This window comes from Lycium barbarum, chromosome 11 (assembly GCF_019175385.1).
Source record: "Lycium barbarum isolate Lr01 chromosome 11, ASM1917538v2, whole genome shotgun sequence".
NCBI lineage: Eukaryota > Viridiplantae > Streptophyta > Magnoliopsida > Solanales > Solanaceae > Lycium > Lycium barbarum.
Window position 1 is genome coordinate 29,142,070 of NC_083347.1, and position 20,563 is coordinate 29,162,632.

The window sequence follows — 20,563 nt, forward strand, 5'->3', positions numbered from 1 at the left end:
GTCCGTAACGACCAAACGGGTTGTTACACCAATGTTTTGTACAAAGCCATAGCAAAAATATACAGAACTAGCTATCAAAAAATGAACAAAAGCCTATAATTCTATAAGATTCAAAAAATAAAACTTTTTATCAATGCTCTAATCCATGTATTAGCTCACATTACTTTCATAGGATACTTCTCTGGTGATGATATCAACTTGTAAGATTCTCTGTTCAAATAACCTCTAATTTTTGTCAATCCAAATAGATATTGGGACCATTGGCTCAGATACCATTGGTTGGGATCAAAATAGTTAGGGCGTCATGCGGAAATGATGTGCCGTAAAATACGACACATTTTTTACGTAAAGTTTTACTTGTTTTTAAGTAACTTGTTGCCATTTTTTTTATGTCTTTTGCCTTGTTGTAGGTATTTTAGTCATGTGATGGCAATTACGTGGAAAATAGCATGAAAAAGGCCCAAAATGTGAAGTTCAGGAAGGAGATTTTACCGTGACTTCTACGGTTCGTAAAAGATTCTACAGACCATATTCCTTGTCCCACACATCAACAGAAACCTGTTCAAGACAAGTCACAATATGACGGTGAAATATTTTACGGTCTATGAAATCTACCGTAAAAGCTACAAGAGGAACTTTTGCATGAAATGTCATTCTACGGTGGAAATTTACGGACCGTATTTTTGTTTTACGGTCCATAAAAATGAAGCGTGAAAAGAAGGCCTAATTTGAAGAATTCAAATTCTACGGTGGAAGATGCAGATTTTAAGGACCGTATCCTTGTTTTACGTGTTACACCCCTCGTTTTCGTAGTGGTAGATCTTATAATTTTCTAGTGGGGTATACCTTGGGAGTTGAGACCCGAGCTCGAGTTTTGGAGATAGAAAGTGTCTTACCCCGTGTGCAATGGTAACAACAGGAATTCCTGGTGATTTACGGGGTTAGAAGATGAACGAATCGAATCGACGCGATCTGAACCGAATTGGAAAAGTCTGTAGACACCAGTCATGATCGATGGGTCATCGAACCTGTCGACGGACAGTCATTTTGCGGCGTCGACAGGGTTCTGCAACCCATCATTCTGCAGGCGCAGGTCGACGAACACGTCGACGGGTCGTCAACCCGCTCGTCGAACCGGATCACTGAAGCGGTTAATTCTCCGAGTATAAATACGTGGTCCATGACTTTATTTCATATTTATCTCATTCCCAGATCAGAAAACCCTAATATTTTGCTCTCCCAACATTTATGGCATAGTAGTGAAGATTTGATAAGACCCTGACCCCGTAAGCCCGAGCTTGTGAAGAAGAAGGTTGTTTCTAGGGTTTCTCCAAGAATGGGAAGCTTAGGGAGTTGAAGTTAAAGCGACTCGTGATATTCTTGACCCCTCAAGGTATGTAAATGATTCCTACCCTTGTATTTGAGTTTGCTATCAAGAGCTTTACTGATTTTATGTAAAGAAAGGGTATTTGTGGAAGTGATAGATTGATGAAGGGTAAGGTAGTGGCATGAGACTATTTTAAAGAAATGATTAGGGATGGATTTGCGTGTATTTGGATATATATAGGCGCTATCATTGTATGCTTATAAAAGAGATGGTCGTCTATGATTCGTTAAGATTTATACGTGCTTGGGGATGATTAGTAAGCAAAGCAAGTAGCCTAATTAAGGCTTATGTTATCTTAATTGTAGATTTATAAGTTCAAGAAGTAGAAGTTGGGCGATTTGATATACGTCAAGGTATGTTAAGGTTATTCCTTCTTTTTTTGGCATGATCCTATGATATGAACCGATAAAAGAGTAAGAGATTTTCCATATCTCTATTCTTATAAGTTCTAAGAGAAATACAGTTTTGATGTTCTCGTACCCCCGGCTATGGTATTTTCCCCATATATAGATCTTATGATTTCCTATCCTAGTAGTATAAGTTCAATAAGGCCCATGAGAGGCAAACTATCATTTTACTGTTTGAGAATCCTGTCGTTCAGTTTTACTTGTATTATGCATTCACTTTCAGTTCTCAGGGGTACAATGAAAGGCACACTTGACAGGGAGTGAGGGTGTGACCTATGATATTACGTTTTATATGTGAAAGGCACGCTTGACAGAGGGTGAAGGTATGGCCTATGAGTGGTCCATGAGTGACCTATGATGTTGGAGTATATATTTGAGAAAGGTACACTCGACAGGGGGTGAAGGTGTGGCCAGTGATGTGACAATGAGGTGTGTACATACTAGGTATATAGATATATATATGCATGTCCATGTTTTTCGACATACAGATTTAGTCAGAGGCAGACAGATACTAGTTCATACAGATTCATGCAGATAGTTATTTCAGCTTATGAGTTCAGATTTTATTCATGATTTCTATACATATATATATATATGTTGTCTTTATGCCTTACATATTTAGTACATTATCCGTACTGACTCCCCATTTCTCGGGGGGCTGCGTTCATGCCCGCAGGTACAGGTAGACAGGGAGGTGGTCCAGCTTAGTAGGACCCTTATCCAGCAGCGATCAGTGCACTCCATTCGATCCGGAGTTGTAGTCTATTTTGGTAGGCCATTCTTTTGAGATGTATATAGATGGGAACGACGGGGCCCTGTCCCGTCCTTTCTACAACTTTATTCCAGTAGAGGTCTGTAGACAGTTGTATGTAGTAGTTAGACGATGTAGCCTTGTTGGCTTATATTGTTTTGTGTACAGTATATATAGCAGCCTAGCTGGCTTGCACTGTTCTTCCGCATGTTGTGTATATATATATGCAGATTGTGCAGAGTTCGGATGTTTCCTCTTTATGAGATTAGTTTGTGCCATTGATGGGCTATTGATGTTCAGCATGTTTCAGATTAGTATTTTAGGGGTGTTTGGTCGCTAGAGGTCAGACCCCTTGTCGTGGCTCATCGAGTTGGGTCGTGACATTATGGTCCATATTTCTTTCGTCGGGGCAATTTTGTCTAAAATTATTTTCCATGTTTGGACCATTATAAATACATTTTTTAGGGTTTGTATTCATTATTCTGACTTTTACTCTTAGTCTTGGAGCATTCAATACATAGAATATTGGTTTTTGAAGCTTTTAAGAAGGAATCTTGCACTTTTGTCATCTTCTTCATTACATCTTTGTAAGCTTTATGAATACTTTATATACTACTGTCTTCTATTTTATGAATATGAGTAGCTAATCCCATTAGCTAAGGTCGTGGGACCAAATGTGTTAGTTATGTGATTGGGTTTTGCATTCAAACTTTCATAGTTGTTAATGGTGTCTTCTTTTAACTCTTTAAGCTTCAACGACTTTTAATGGTGGCCAACATTATTTGTGCCTAAATACTTTTATTTTGATTGGAAAAGAAATTAAAAGTTAAGAAAAGAGTTAAATAGCAACAATTTGGGGATTTAACCACCATCTAATAGCTTGAGCTAGCTTGAAACAAAAATGGGTGTCCACAAATTCTTCATTCTAAGGCTCGGAAAAGCTTAGAAATGATATTTATCGGGAAGCTAACAATTGGAACCTTGAACAACGATAAATCAGACAATAAAGAAAAACATTCTAAATGAGGCATAATATTCTAATATAGTTTGATCAATTGATCTACATATGAAAAACTAATATAAAAACATAAAACGTATTCAGAGAATAATCTTTTCTAAACAAAACTCTCTAAACCACTATATTGTGGATGTTATTGTGCTGTTGTATGAGAAGAAAGGACCTTCTATTTATAGAAATCCAAAATTTTTCCTCAAAGAAAAGGACAAATATGGCAGTCCTTTTCCACAAAGAAAATATTTTCTACCAAAAAATCTTTTTTTTAGTAAAACATAATTATGGTAGAATCTAAATAAAGTAGGAACTTCCGGGCAAACCCTAACAATGGAATGAACTATTTCAACATAGATGATCGATCCTGAAATTCTATTTTTCCCTGACTTTCCTTTTCTGTTGCTAACTGCCCATCTCAAATTGTGATTTGAATCATGAGTATAAACTTGTTGTTTGTGTATCCACTTCGTGACTTTTTCCCACAGCTTCTTAGCAAACTCACACAGGACAGATAAAGTCTCTCTATTCTCATCATAGGTTTTGCATAAAATACATGCTGGATCAATAGATATTACCCATTGGAGCTGTCTCTCTGCTCAATAATGTTCCCTGCATCAGCAACCACATGGTAAATATTGTTTTTGGTCATGCAGCATTCTGAAACATCAAGCATTTCCATATCACTCTAGGACTTTCTCCTAGTAGCTGTAGATAGATATGTCTGATCAAGCTTTTTCCTATGTCACAATTGCACACACCTGCTCCAGTGTTATCCTAGCATTAAGAATATGTCTTATCATCCAGTAGGCTTGCATAGGAATAGCAACATTGTTGATTTGTTGTCCTTTGAAGTAAGTAACAAGTATGCATCCATCTTATCCAAATTTTTGTAAGGAAAAAATAAACCAGCGAGCCACATCGGGGACAACAAAATTTATAAACGTACTTGGATTCAATTATTTCACCAGTGTCACACACTAAACTTTAACTTTGAAAAGTATTCACTGCAATTACTTGGATTTTTGTGATTGCTTTTTCGGCTGTGAGATTGATTAAGATCTATTTTTGAAATCGAATTAATGATTGAGTTTTTGAGTAGTTATTTGATGTCTTTATCTTATATTTTAAAAAAAAAAAAAAGACGTATCCAGTACTATTTTTGTTGACACGATATATTAGGGGTGTTCAAATGAGACAGAAAAATCGATCCGAATCGGTAAACCGAGTCAAACCGACTTAATAAACCGGAAACCAGCTTGGTTTGACTTGATTTGGTTTTAAATTTTAAAAAACCGATAACATTTCGTTTAGTTTGATGTTACACCAAAAAAAACCCGAACCAAAACCAAACCAAACCGATAGATACATACATATTTAAAATATTATATTTCTATATATATATATATATATATACTCCCTCCGTTTCAATTTATATGAACCCATTTGACTGGGCACGACATTTAAGAAAGAGGGAAGACTTTTGAAACTTGTGGTTCAAAATAAGCCTTGGAAATTTGTGTGGCTGTAAATCATTCATAAAGTGAATTTGTTTCCAAATTAGGAAAGAGGTCATTCATTTTAGCACGGACTAAAAAGAAAATAGGTTCAAACAAATTGAAACAGAGGGAGTATATATATATATATATAATTTGCCTCATTCCAAGTCCAATACAAATTCAAATAATTAGAAAAAAAAAGTGTAGCCCATTTAAGTTTAAGGTAAAATAAAAAGAAATTTGCTAAAGGTAAAATAGAATTTTCGCCTTATTCAGTTTTATGGTTCCTTCATTTACATGTCATTTGAATTACTACTTATAAGCTAGCATTTTATCTATAACAAATTAAGGGGAAGAAAATGACAAGTGGAATTTAAAAATATTTAGTAGAGGACTTTGTCTTTCTGTTTATCTTTTTCCGTTTTAACTTCTGTGCTTTCTTCTCAATACTTCATAAACACGATGAGTCTAGATAACAAAAATTCCTGAGGGGCTGCGTAATATCAAAAGGCTATATATAGGGAGGTAACTAGAATCATGAAATGTAGATGTTATGTTTCTGTAATTCCTAAACCCAAGCCATAGGCCTATGCATAAATAAAGTTAATGAATTAATTAAGAAGATTCTTAGATTTGAATGGATCACGGTCAAAGCCGTATTTAGTTACCATGTGATTCAAAGGTTCTTTGTATTAATACATTCTTAAAATCCGGAAAAAAAAACGCAAAAACCGAACCAAACCGATAAAACTGACAAAACCGAAACCGATAGAATTTATACTATGATGGTTTAGTTTGGTTTGAATATTAAAAAAAACGGACTTAATTGGTTTGGTTTGGTTTGGTTTTAACCAAAAACTGAGTCAAATCGGACCATGAACACTCCTACTATATATTATGAATGGAGAAAATTAATGAGACTATTATGAATATATTTCAAAAATAAAAATTATTCAGGAGAGTTATATATATATATACACACACTGAAATTACAATATTTCTTTTTGATTTACTTCTTTAAATGCCAATACAACTTATGAAAAATTCTACATACGCCGCTGATTATAATAAAATATCTAATAATTGAGGTATGTAAGTTGCAAATGGTAACAAGTTGCCGGTTTGGGGGTGGGGGGGGGGGGGGGGTATTCTGTAGAAAATATCATGTGGTTTAAAGTGACACTACGGCGCAACTATTGGATGAAATGTATGATCAATATCTAGTTAACAAAAAATTTGAACTTATTGGTACACTGGATTGCAGCGAATGATGAAATAGAGTAAATTCCGAGGTAAGGTATTTAATTATTTGATGTTAATACAAATAACAAAAACAGAAGTCATCCTAAAATACAGTCATTATCACGTCTAAAACTGACATTGATGTTCTATCTTTTTCTCATTTTACTCAGTGACATAGACAGAATTTTCAGTAAGGGGGTTCAAACATATGAAGAAGTAAACATACGAAAAAGTCAAGGGGGTTCAACGTCTATCATATATATATATATATATATAAAATAATTTTAACCTTCAATATACACTGTAATTTTCTACCGATGAACCCCTTGGCTACGCCCCTGATTTTACTAACTGATGTTCAATTGAAGAACTAAGTGAAAAATCAATTCTAAGGTGAAAACGCACTGCTCTTACCTTTCCTTTTTGTTATCAATTCTAAGGTGAAAACGCACTGCTCTTACCTTTCCTTTTTGTTTCCAAACGAGTCAAATTGTAAAAAAGAACTACTCCGTTTCAAATTATCTGTCATAACTTTTTAAAAATAGTTACCTTAAATTTAGAAGTTCAATACAATAATCATTATTCTTTTCCCATTTAGCATTTGTTTTTTAAAATCGCAAACACCTCAATTATGAAAGATGACACATAGATAGAGTAATTATTAAATGACGAAAGAATATATCAGGGTGAAATAATCAAGACCCGTCTAATTAATTTATTTTCTTACCGCCATATGTAATAGTGAAACACGATAAATAATTTGAGATGGAGGGAGTATTATTACTGCTGTTGGATACACTTGGATGGCAATTAAACAAAAATGCAGTTATTGTTGGGAAGAAACAAGCAATAACCAAATTGCATGACAAGGTAACAGCAGAAGAAATACCCAAGTCGAAACTTTCCACACTATTTGAACCAAGAGAAGACAATAAACACTAGCACAAATGGAGATCCAGGCAGTAGCTATACCAACAATAAAATAGCAAAGCAAGCAAAAATAAATCTAATGGAAGAGACACCAAACTTACGTGGTAAAACCCTTTCAAGGTGAAGAGGAAACATCCACGAAACCTCCGGCCCAAAAAAGCTCCACTATAAACAACAAGAGTTACAACAATGTTCTCCAAATGGCTACAACAACAAAGCCAAGCACGGAGCAACAATACATAAAAGATAGCACCAAAACTAGTGAAGAAAAGAGAGAAATCACCCCCCAAAACGAGCTACTGTTCGTATTCGAAAACTGGAGCTACAGATCACAAAATTCGATCTCCACCGTTGAAATCGAAGAACCAGATGTTGAACCCCCAGTTTAAATTTCAGCACGATCCAACGGTTAATGAATCGGAAAACGCAATTTAAAGCGGATTGCTGTAGGAGAAAATTTCTGGACGAAAATCTGCTTTCTCTCTCACATTTTTCTCTCTATATGACTGCTATGAATTCACTCTTGTGTTGTGAAAATAAGATCTAAATTGATCCTATATATAGAGAAAATTTTGGGCAAAATTGGCCTGGTCCAAATTGAATTGGGTTTTATTAATCCAATTCCACATAGGAAGGGAAAAAACCCAAAAAAAACCTAACAATTCTCCCCCTCCCGACTATGTGGAGGAAACCGCCATCCCGGCGATCAAGAAACACTCAAAATCTAGACTTGCAGCCAAGCCTAGGACAACTCGAATAGAGGACATCTTCACAAATGGAGAAATGATTTCATCAAAATCAACTCCCTTTTTCTGATTAAAGCCCTTGACAACCAATCTAGCCTTGTACCGTGGAACTGGGTTACTATCTTCATATTTCACCCTAAAAACCCACCTTTTTTTCAAAGCTTTTCTGTCTCTAGGAAGCTTAACCAGATCAAATGTATGATTATCATGCAAGCATTTAATCTCATCTTGCATAGCATCAAACCACATTTCTTTTTCTTCACTATCCATGGCCTCATCAAAACTTTCAGTTTCTCCCCCATCAGTCAAGAGTACAAACTCATTGGGAGAATAACGAGATGAAGGTACTTTCTCTCTAATAAATCTTCTGAGAGAACTCTCTGGAACATCAATAGCAACTGGTTGTTGGCCAACCACATCATCTTCCACTGGAGCATGAACAACATCATGCTGGTCATTCTGAACATGATCACTATCTTCATTATTTTGAAAATTTTCTTCAGGTGTAATAGTCACAGGAACTGGATCAACATCAACTAAGCTTTCATTGCTCTGAGAATCAACCTTCTTAGCTTTGTCAAAATCTTCAATTGTCTGGTCTTCAAAGAACATAACATCACGGCTTCTAACAAGTTTCTTCTCAACTGGATCATAGAAACGATAGCCAAATTCGTCTTGACCATAACCAATGAAGATGCACTGCCTAGTTTTAACTTCCAGCTTTGACCTCTCATCCTTAGAAACATGCACAAAAGCCTTACACCCGAAGACTCTCAGATGAGCATAAGAGACATCCTTACCAAACCAAACTCTGTCAGGGACATCACCATCCAAAGCAACAGTAGGAGATAAATTGATAACATAAGCAGCAGTATTAAGTGCTTCTGCCCAAAATGAATCTGGCAGCTTAGCATCTGAAAGCAAACATCTAACCCTCTCAACTAGAGTTCTGTTCATTCTCTCTGCTAAACCATTTAACTGAGGAGTCTTTGGAAGAGTTTTCTGATGCCGAATACCTTGCTGTCTACAATAATTATCAAAGGGACCAATGTATTCACCACCATTGTCTGGGCGGATGCATTTTAGTTTATTCCCTGTCTGTCTCTCAACCAAGGCCTGAAAAGTCTTGAACACATCAAGTACTTGATCCTTGGACTTCAAAGGAAATACCCAGAGTTTGCGAGAATGATCATCAATAAAAGTCACAAAGTAAAGTGCACCACCACGAGAGCTTACTTTAAAAGGACCACATAAATCAGAATGTACCAACTCCAGTAAATCCAGTTTTCTTGAAGGTGAATGACTCTGAAAAGAAACTCTTTTCTGTTTTCCGGCTAAACAATGAACACATCTCTTTAACTTTGCTTGTTTCACTCCAGAAAGCAAATTCTTCTTAGCCAAGTTATCAATCCCCTTCTCGCTCATATGACTCAGCCTTCTATGCCATAATTCTGATGAAGTATCATTCTCCACCAAATTTATTGAGTCACCACAAATGGAGCCCTGAAATAAGTACAAGTAAGACATCTTGTAACCTCGAGCCACAACCATTAAACCTCTAATTAGCTTCCACTGGCCACCACCAACGGTTTGATCATAACCCTCATCATCAAGCTTTCCTACAGAAATTAATTCAGACGAACATTTGGAGCATGCTTGACATTGTTAAGAACCAACCTCAAACCGTTCTTACTTTTCAAGCAAATTGTGCCAATATCAAGTACCTCAACCTTACTATCATTGCCCATTCGTAAATTTTCAAAATTACCCGGAGTATAAGAAGAAAATAATTCCTTCTTTGGTGTGACATGAGAAGTGGCACCTGAATCCACAAACCAGGTAGACTCATCACAAACAAGATTGATATCATTTTTACCACAAGCAACGAGAAGATCATTTTCAGCAACAACAGCAACACAATTTTCATTATCGCCTTCTTTCTTTTGCCTTTTCTGGTCTCTCTTAAAGTTGTAGCAATGTTTCTTGATGTGCCCTTTCAAGTGACAATAGTCACATGTAAGATTCTTGTACCTGGAGGTTCTTGACTTGCATCTACTTTTAGCTCTATCATTTTGACCTCTGAAACTACTTCTGCCCCTGTCTTCAATAACCAAAACATCGGAGTGTGAAATTGAAGAAGACGAAGACGAAGCTTGAGATCTTTTTCTCATCTCTTCATTAAAAACACCACTCTTAGCATATTCCATAGTTACACTATCACTGGGAGCAGAATTAGTCAAAGAAACTCGAAGAGTTTCCCAAGAGTCTGGTAGAGTATTAAGAAGTCAAAGTCCCTGTATTTCTTCATCAAACTTGACACCCATTCCAGATAGTTGATCAAGGACACCCTGAAAATCATTGATATGATCAGAAATGGGGTTTCCCTCTTTGTATCTAATATTCATCAATTGTTTCAGTAGGAACAACTTATTATACCAGTCTTTGAAGCATAAAGTGTCTCGAGCTTTTCCCACAAGCTTTTAGCATTTGTCTCATTCACAATATGATTTCGAACATTATCTTCAACCCATTGCCTAATATAGCTACAAACCTGTAAGTGTTTTAATTCCCAATCCTCATCTTCAATAGACTCGGGTTTCTTAGAAGCAAACACAGGTAAATGCAATTTCTTAACAAATAGAAGATCTTTCATCTTGTTTTTTCCAAATATGGTAATTACTGCCATTTAAACAAACCATCTTGCTTATAGTTACCTCCCCCATCATTCAAATAGATAATCAACACAACCAAATACAATCACAAGCTCTGATACCACTTTGTTGGGAAGAAACAAGCAATAACCAAATTGCACGACAAGGTAACAGCGGAAGAAATACCCAAGTCAAAACTTCCCGCACTATTTGAACCAAGAGAAGACAATAAACACTAGCACAAATGGAAATCCAGGCAGCAGCTATACCAAAAATAAAATAGCAAAGCAAGCAAAAATAAATCGAATGGAAGAAACACCAAATCCACGGGACTTCCGACCCACAAAAACTCCACTATAAACAACAAGAGTTACAATAATATTCTCCAAATGGCTACAACAACAAATCCAAGCACAGAGCAACAATACATAAAAGATAGCACCAAAACTAGCGAAGAAAAGAGAGAAATCACCCCTAAAAATGAGCTACTGTTTGTACTCGACAACTGGAGCTACAGATCACAAAATTCGATCTCCACCGTTGCAATCGAAGAACCAGATGTTTAGAACCCCCAGTTCAAATTTCAGCACGATCCAACGGTTAATGAAGCGGATAACGCAATTGCAAGAGGATTGCTGTAGCAGAAAATTTCTGGACGAAAATCTGCTTTCTCTCTCACGTTTTTCTCTCTCTATATGGCTGCTATGAATTCACTCTTGTATTGTGAAAATAAGATCTAAATTTATCCTATATATAGAGGAAATTTTGGGCAAAATTGGTTTGGTCCAAATTGGATTGGTGTTTACCCAGGATTTGGATAATCAATTAAAATTGTAAGTGAGGTATAGGATATGTGGCTATATCTTGTGCTTATTTGATAAAGAGAAGAAATATATGAATATGCTTTAAAGGAGCAATTGATGATCAATGGTTTGCTATGTACTCGTGTATCTATTAATACATAAACGGTATTTGATTTAGGAAATGTAAGAATTAAGCACAATAAATGTGGATCGAATCTGTTATATTGAGAGAGAGATTTGTACATTTTGCTATTACAAGAGTTTTTGGTAATGTAGAAGCCAACCCTCTAAAAGGAGGCCAATGCCCCTTATTTATAGTGCTGCCCCATGAGCTTCATACAACATAAAAAATAATAAAATAAAAAAAAAGTTCTGAGTTGGATTAGGTAGACCGTACGGTCTGACACCCGTACGATTGGCAGTTGAACACAGCAGGACGTCATCGACGCGTGGCAACCGCGCAACGGATCTCCCGGACCACCGGCCACGGTCAAACGGACATACGGCCTCGAACAAACGATCATGGAAGAACCGGACCAAATGACGCCCTTCCTTTGCTCCGGCCTAAGTTTTCCCCGGTTCAGCGTATACCCGGTTTTTACCGTATACAGATAGTCCCCACACTTCCCGGATCATAGATTTCACGGAGTGATGGGGAGTGGATGAATCAAGAAATCGTCGACTCCGTTTGTCTGTAGTTATCTTCTCATTTTGGCAGGAACGATTGCGTCACGTCTTCTTTCAATCGGCCACGTGTCATATCTCGGATAGTCCGCTCTGACAACCGCCGCACGCACGTCATTTCAAGTCATTCCTCATTAATTATGGGACACGTGGCGCCTCCCGATTAGCCGGAAACCGTAACCGCCTAAATCCCATAACTATAAAACGCCCTCTAACCCTTCATTTTTTCACTTTCAACACCTTTCAAATCTTCAACCCTTTCCTCTTTGATTTTGATTTTTCACTTCATTTCTTCGTCTTCATCACATCTGTTCACCCTCTATAACAAGTTGGTTGCTGATTCATCGCTTACTCTACGCGAAAGGAAGCAACTTTGCTTTTCCCTTACACTAATCTGTTATTGTTTATTGTTACTTCTCGTTTTCTGACTTCCCCTATATTGTTTGTTCCCTTATTCCCCTTTGTTTTCTTTAACTCCTCTTTCGAATCCACTCAACTTCTCCTTTTCATATTTTCAAATGTTTGAAACCACTTCCCATGATATTCCCTCGGTTTCATCTCAAGGAACCGAGGCTGCTTCCCCTTCTAAGGAAAAGGGCTCCTTCGAGCCCACAGCCTCGGATATTATACCGGCCAAAACCAATTTCAACAAAGACTTAAAGGTCGAAAACCTTCCTTCGTATCCGACAGAGGGTATGACGTGAGACGATACCCCTCCTCCGTTACCGAGGATATGCTTGACCTTGTCCGGTCCGACTACGGATGGGACAATCGCCCGGTCCGAGTTTTTGCCCTTGCAAAGGACAAGGAAGCCCGGGGAGGCGGCCGCTGCTGAAGCCGGTCAAAGGACTAAGCCGATCCCGGAGATTGAAGTCCCCATTGACGTTCATCTGACGCCCGAGCATGAGCCTGCTGCAACTACGGAGCCCCCGACCTTTGCTGAAGATACTGAGGCTGCTCCAAGTTCCTCTACTCCAGCTCCTAGGCCTGACGAATTTGAGGATATGTTTTTGGGCACTCCTCCCGCTACCGGCGAAGCTGCAGGATTCGGGCTCTCCCGATCCCTCGGGCCACGAGGTCGGCCAGCCGGACCTCCGAATCTGGGTCCAGGGACAGCTTGGTGAGTATCTTTCCGGCCCCAAGCGTGGAGCCGAGGAGAACAAAATCGGTTATGGTCATCGTCCCCGAGGACTGCAGCTTTCTTTCTCGCCCGGTGGGTGTAGCGAGCTATCTGCGGCCTCTTGTCTCGGATTCGGACAAGTGAAAGATGACCGGGGTCTCTTGGCAGTGCCTCATTAACGAGGGTATGCACGCGGGCAACCGGGTAAGATTTTTTAGCCGTCTTTGTATAACTTCACTGAGAATTTCAGCCTTGTTTTGTTCAAGTTTTTAACTTGCTTCATTTGCAGAGTGTGGTGCTCGTCAACGAAGCCTTCATCCGTGCCCAGCAGGAGATGGACAATCTTAAGGGCCAACTGGATGCCCAGGGCCGGAAACGGAGAAATATCTGCACCTTCTTCAGGAGAAGGAGGAGGAGTTGAACCGAGCAGTCGCTCTTTCCAACCTCCGACCCGATCTTGACGCAGCGAAGGCCGAAAATCGTCAGTTAAGGAGTGAGCTGGCCGCGATGGTCGAATATAATCGGAGTCTCGAAGCTGATAAGATCGGCCTTAACCGAGACAACGCTCAAATTTCCTCAAGGCTTGGCGAGCTCGAAACCACCCTCTCCTAACTTCGAGAGGAGGTGGACTTGGTGAAGTCGGATGTTGTGAGCTTGGCCGAGAGGAATCGGCTGCTCGAATCCGAGAGTGCCCGATATCAAGAGCGTGCAAGGGTGTTCGAAGAGAAGGTAGAGATGAGGGCCCAGTTGTGTGATGATCTGAAAAACGAACTTAAGGAGACGGCTGATGCAAATGACACTTTCCAGGCCGAGCTTCAATCGGCCATCCAAATGTAGAATGTCCTTGGAGAGGCTCGGGATGCTCTGGAGGCAAGTCTAGCCAAGGCCAAGGCCGATTTGGAAGAAGCTCTGAAGATCGTGGAAGTTGCCAAGGCTCAAGCCACTATTGTTGCCGAGTACGAGAAATGGAAATCTCGGAGGATCACCCTCGAGCAAGCCGAGCATGGCTTTACTGATCTTCCGGCCCTTATTGCTGAGGCCAAAAGGGTCGAGGGAGAAGCTAAGGATGCTCTCGGTTCTGACTCCGATGACTCCGAGCGGATAGTGTCCGAACGTTCCAGCTCCAGCCATTCCAGGTAGATTAGGGCCTGTACTTGGCTTTCATCTTTATTTTATTTTTTGCCTTTGTAGGACTTCGGTTTTTTGATGTAAAAACATCCCTTGTACAGATTTTGTATAAATGAAAAAATGCATCTTTCTAGTTCCTTCGTTTGAGCGTTTGCTTATTTATTCTTCACTAAATTGTTGGTCCGTTTTACGGATAAGCTGACTCGTAGTCATCAATTCATTGTGCCCGTAGGACTTACCTAATGCTTTGTGAATTCAGACGCCTCCGAATCATAATAGGCATTTCCTTAGGGCCGGTATTCTTTCGGGCACCCGAATCTCAGCCTTGGCTGAATTTTGACGTAACAGTCCCCGGTTGGGGAGGTTAGAACATTTTGGCTCGGATCGTTGTGACCTCGTTGCCTTAGTCGAATTTTTAACGATTTTGGCTCGATTTGCTATGACCTTGTCGCCTTTGTTGAATTTCGACCATAGTGCCCGGTATAGGGTGTGTGAATGAAGTGGTGCCAAAATATGGCGGTTATCACCGGGGTAAAGTCTTTTAGCAAGAAGATAACCGAGATATTGCTATCTGAACTTTCGATAATTTTGTATTGCAAAGTTTTTGTATACATGAGAATTTTGTTTCCTTCTGTTTTTGTCGTAGCAAGTACTAAATGTACACGATTCATTTTGATCGTTTGGTCTTTACACCGAAACCTATAGCAGAAGGTTCGGCCTTGCTTTTGCCGTAGCAAACACTCGGTGGACACGATTCATTTTGATCGTTTGGTCCTTACATCGGAACCTAACATTTTTGGCCCGGTTTTGTTTGCTGAAGGCGGCCTTCGAAGTGGGTGTGATAGTCCCCTAGCTCTTAGCCGAGCTGCAAGATCGGGTGAGTGCTATTAAGTCCCGATAATTCGGACGTTTGTCCTTTATCTTTGTCAAGTAACACGTTGTACTTGTTGCCTCATTAAAAACCTTGTCGGAAAACCCATTTTGGGACAAAACCGTACTAAGGAAAAGAGTACAACACGTGTTTTCAGATTTAGATTCTTTTCTTTGCCTGGTACTCGGCTCCCTGCAAAAAAGAAAGGTAAAAAATAGAGAAACATGGGGTATTTTTACCTCAGCAGTAGTATCTTTTCAGATGAGCCATGTTCCAGTTATTGCACAGCCGTTGCCCATCCATGGACTCCAGCTGGTACGATCCTTTACCCGTTACCTCGGTTATCCTGTAAGGTCCTTCCCAGTTTGGACCCAGTTTTCCTTCGTTGGGATTCTTGGTGTTCAAGGTAACTTTTCGAAGCACCAAGTCCCCTATTTGGAAATGACGAAAATTGGCTCTCCGATTGTAGTACCTTTCCACCCTCTGTTTCTGGGCTGCAATACGGACCAACGCGTTTTTGCGAATCTCGTTCGTGAGGTCGAGTCTTACGGCCATGGCCTCCTCATTTGACTCCTCGGTCGTATATCAGAACCGGAGGGTTGGTTCACCAACTTCTACGGGTATAAGAGCTTCAACCCCGTAGACCAACGAGAAAGGAGTTTCCTCGGTGTTCGATTTCGATGTGGTTCTGTAAGCCCACAATACCTCCGGTAACATTTCTCTCCAATGATGCTTTGATGCTTCAAGTCTTTTCCTCAGGTTTTGGATTATTGTCTTGTTCGTGGATTCCGTCTGTCCATTTGCACATGGGTGATATGGAGTTGATACAATTTTCTTGATCTTCAGCCCTTCGAGGAATTTGTTGACTTTGCCACCCACGAACTGGGGCTCGTTATCACAAGTTATCTCGGCGGGGATGCCGAAGCGACAGATGATGTGATCCCATATGAAGTCAATGACCTCTTTTTCTCTGATTTTTTCAAAGGCCTGTGCTTCAACCCATTTAGAGAAATAATCAGTCATAAACAAAATAAAACGGGCTTTACCTGGTGCCTATGGCAATGGACCGACGATGTCCATTCCCCACTTCATGAAAGGCCAGGGTGACACCACCGAATGCAACAACTCCCTGGGCTGATGAATCATCGGAGCATGCCTCTGACACCCGTCGAATTTACGGACAAAATCCTTCGAGTCTTCCTCCATCCGGTTCCAATAATAACCAGCCCTGATAATCTTTCGGACGAAAGCATCAGCACCGGAGTGATTGTCGCAGGTTCCTTCGTGCACCTCTCTCATTACATACTCCGTCTCTCCGGGACCCAAACACTTGGCCAGGGGTCCGAAGAAAGACCGTCGATACAATTGGCCGTCTACCAGGCAGAAACGGGCCGCTTTGGTCCTTAATGACCGTGATTCTTTTGGGTCATTCGGGAGCTTCCCATAACGCAAGTAGTCAATGTACTTGTTGCGCCAATCCCAAGTTAAACCCATTGTGTTTACTTCGGCGTGTCCGCTTTCTATTGCCGTGTTTAACAAGTGCACCGTTGCCCCGGGGTTGATTTCCTCCCCTTCGACCGAGGATCCCAAATTTGCTAATGCATCGGCCTCGTTGTTCTGCTCCCTCGGTATGTGCTGCATAGTCCATTATTTAAATCGATGTAGTATCACTTGGGGGTTTTCAAGGTATCTCTGCATCCGTTCGTCCTTGACCTCGAAGACGCCATTCACCTGGTTTACGACCAAAAGCGAATCGCACTTTGCCTCGATTATTTCGGCCCCCATACTTCGGGCCAATTCCAAACCTGCAATCATAGCCTCATACTCGGCTTCATTGTTAGTCAATTTAGCAGTTCTAATGGACTGTCGAATGGCATCCCCGGCCGGGGTTCTAAGGATGATCCCTAGCCCGAAACCTTTGAGGTTCGAGGCCCCGTCCATATGTAGAGACCAAATGCCCGAGGTCAGCAGAAGCTCTTTCTCGACCTCAGGGACCATAGCCTGGGTAAAATCTGCCACGAAGTCGGCTAAGATCTGGGATTTGATGGCCGTTTGAGGTTTGTACTCGATATCATACCCGCTAATTTCTACAGCTCATTTAGTTACTCTACCCGATAATTCCGATTTATGCATGATGTTTTTCAGAGGGTAAGTAGTTACTACGTATATTGGATGGCATTGAAAGTAGGGCTTGAGCTTTCTGGAAGCGCTTACCAATGCCAATGCCAATTTTTCCAAATGGGGATAACCGTCTCCGCATCCCCCAAAGTTCTACTCACGTAATAGATAGGGAATTGTGTACCTGATTCTTCTTGGATCAAAACGCCACTTACCGCTACTTCGGAGACAGCAAGGTAGAGAAAGAGTGGCTCGTCCGCCTTCGGTGTGTGCAGCAGCGGGGGGCTAGACAAGTACCTCTTCAATTCTTGCAAAGCTTCTTAGCATTCCGGTGTCCAAGCGAAGTCGTTCTTCTTCCTTAGTATGGAGAAGAAGCAGTGACTCTTGTCCGAAGACCTCGATATAAAGCGACTCAACACCGCTATCCTTCTGGTGAGCCTCTGTACCCCTTTGACGCTATTCACTACTTCAATATCCTCGATGGCCTTGATTTTGTCCGGGTTGATTTCAATACCCCAGTTCGACACCATGAAACCCAAAAACTTACCAGACCGGACACCGAAGGCGCATTTTTCCGAGTTAAGCTTCATGTTATACTTGCGGAGCACATCAAAGGTTTCCTGCAAATGCTTCAAATGGCCCTCTGTTTCCAGGGACTTAACAACAATATCGTCAATATAAACTTCTATTGTTTTTCCTATTTGTTCTTCGAACATCCCATTAACTAGGCGTTGGTAAGTTGCACCGGCATTTTTTAGGCCAAAAGGCATTACATTATAACAGTAAGTCCCGTACCGGGTAATGAAGGATATTTTCTCTTAATCCTCCGGGTGCATCCGAATTTGGTTATACCCGGAGTAAGCATCGAGAAAACTTAACATCTCATACCCGGCCGTAGCATCGATCATTCTGTCGATGTGAGGCAATGGAAATGAATCCTTCGGGCATGTTTTATTTAAATCCTTGTAATCAACACACATTTATTACCTTTCTTGGGCACCACTACCACATTAGCAAGCCAATCCGGGTACTTTACCTCCTGGATAGAACCTATTTTTAAAAGCTTTGTTACCTCGTCTTTTACGAAGGCGTGTTTTGATTCCACCATAGGCCTTCTTTTCTGCTTCACCAGGGAAAACTTCCCGTCCAAGCTGAGCTTGTGAGTTGCTACTTCCGGTGATATACCTGTCATGTCTATATGGGACCATGCGAAGCAATCTACATTAGCTCGAAGAATTTCAATTAGCTTGCTCCTGAGCTCCGGGGTAAGCCTCGTGCCCAGGTATACCTTTCTGTTCGGTAGGTACTCGAACAGGATAATCTGCTCCAGCTCCTCTACAGTTGACTTGGTTGCATCCGAGTCATCCGGCATGACGAACGATCTGGGTACCTCGAAATCATCCTCTTCATGACCCGAATCCGACCCGGTGTGCTTTGATTGATATTTGGTGTCCTCTCCTCCGGTTACATCTCCTTCCTTCTGAACCGATTCTTTGGGCCGAGGTGCTGCTTCCTCTACTGCGAACATCTCCCTTGCAGCGGGCTGTTCACCTCGGATGGTTTTAATCCCTTCCGGGGCGGGGAACTTCAGCAGCTGATGTAGTGTTGAGGGCACGACCCTCATGCTATGTATCCAGGGTCTGCCCAGTAATGCGTTATACTTCATATCCCATTCGATCACGTAGAACACCGTTTATTGAATGGTGCCAACGACGTTCACAGGAAATGAGATCTCCCCCTTTGTGGTTTCGCTCGCCATGTTGAACCCGCTGAGTACCCGGGCTACCGGTACGATCTGATCGAGCAGCCCTAGCTGTTCGATCACTCTTCACCGGAAGATGTTGGCCGAGCTACCTGGGTCAATCAAAATAAGTTTAACCTTAGTTTTAAAGATAAGTACAGAAATTACCAATGCATCATTGTGCGGTTGAATGATGCCCTCTGCGACCTCGTTGCTGAAGGAGATAGAACCCTCGGGTAAATGATCTCGGATGCGCTTTTCACGAACAACAGAAACCTTGGCCCGTTTCATTACCGGCCCCCGAGGGGCATCGATACCCCCAACTATCATGTTGATTGTATGCTGGGGTTCTACCGGCTCGGCCCTTCGATGAGCCTCCCTTTCCTTGTAGTGACTTTTGGCTCGTTCACTCAGCAGTTCTCGGAGATGACCGGTCTTTAGTAACCGGGCTACCTCCTCTCTCAACTGGCGACAATCATCGGTTCTGTGACCATGGGTTCCATGGTATTCACACACCATACTCGGGTCCCGTTGGCCCGAATCCGACCGTAGAGGTCTCGGCTATCTTACATCCGGGACACAACCGATGGCCGAGATAAGACCCGAGGTACTGACGTTGAAGTTGTACTCCGATATCTTTGGTGAGTCTTTGTTGCCGGCAGAGCTTCCGGCTTCGCTCCTGAATGAGAGACCCCGGCTGTCCGATGGGCGCTCGACCCGTTTACTACCCCGACTGGAGAAACAGCTTGGGCTCACCCTTGATTTTTCCAACCTAAAATTTGCTTCTCCGAATGGGAGTATGGCCGATACCTTTCCTTCGACGATTCGGCCTTTGTTTCATAACCCTTCCTTGGTCTCTCAAAACTTTTATTCACGTTTATTGGCCCCGGGGGGAGCTCGAATTGATCATCCTCCACCTGAATCTTCGACTCGTATCGGTTATGGACATCAGCCCATGTCACAGCCTCGTATTCCAGCAGGCTTTCTTTCAATTTGAACGAAGCTGTTGAACTTTGAACATTGAGCCCCTTTGTGAAAACTTGTGCGGCCCATTCTTCTGGAACCGGGGGAAGTTCCATCCGTTCCCTTTGGAACAGGTTGACGAACTCACGTAGTAACTCATCGTCTCTTTGGGTTATACGGAAAATATCGGCCTTACGGGCCTGCACCTTTTTGGCACCGGCGTGAACTTTGATGAAGGCATCAGCGAGCATTTCAAAAGAAGTGATCGAATGTTCGGGCAGATGGTCGTACCATGTCAATGCTCCTTTTGACAAGGTTTCCCCGAACTATTTCAGCAATACTGATTCAATTTCGTCCTCCTCCATATCATTGCCTTTTATGGCACATGTGTATGAGGTCACGTGCTCGTGCGGGTCCGTTGTGCCGTCATATTTCTGGATATCCGGCATTTTAAACCTCTTCGGGATTAATTTCGGGGCCGCACTCGGAGGAAAAGGCCTTTGGATGTACCTC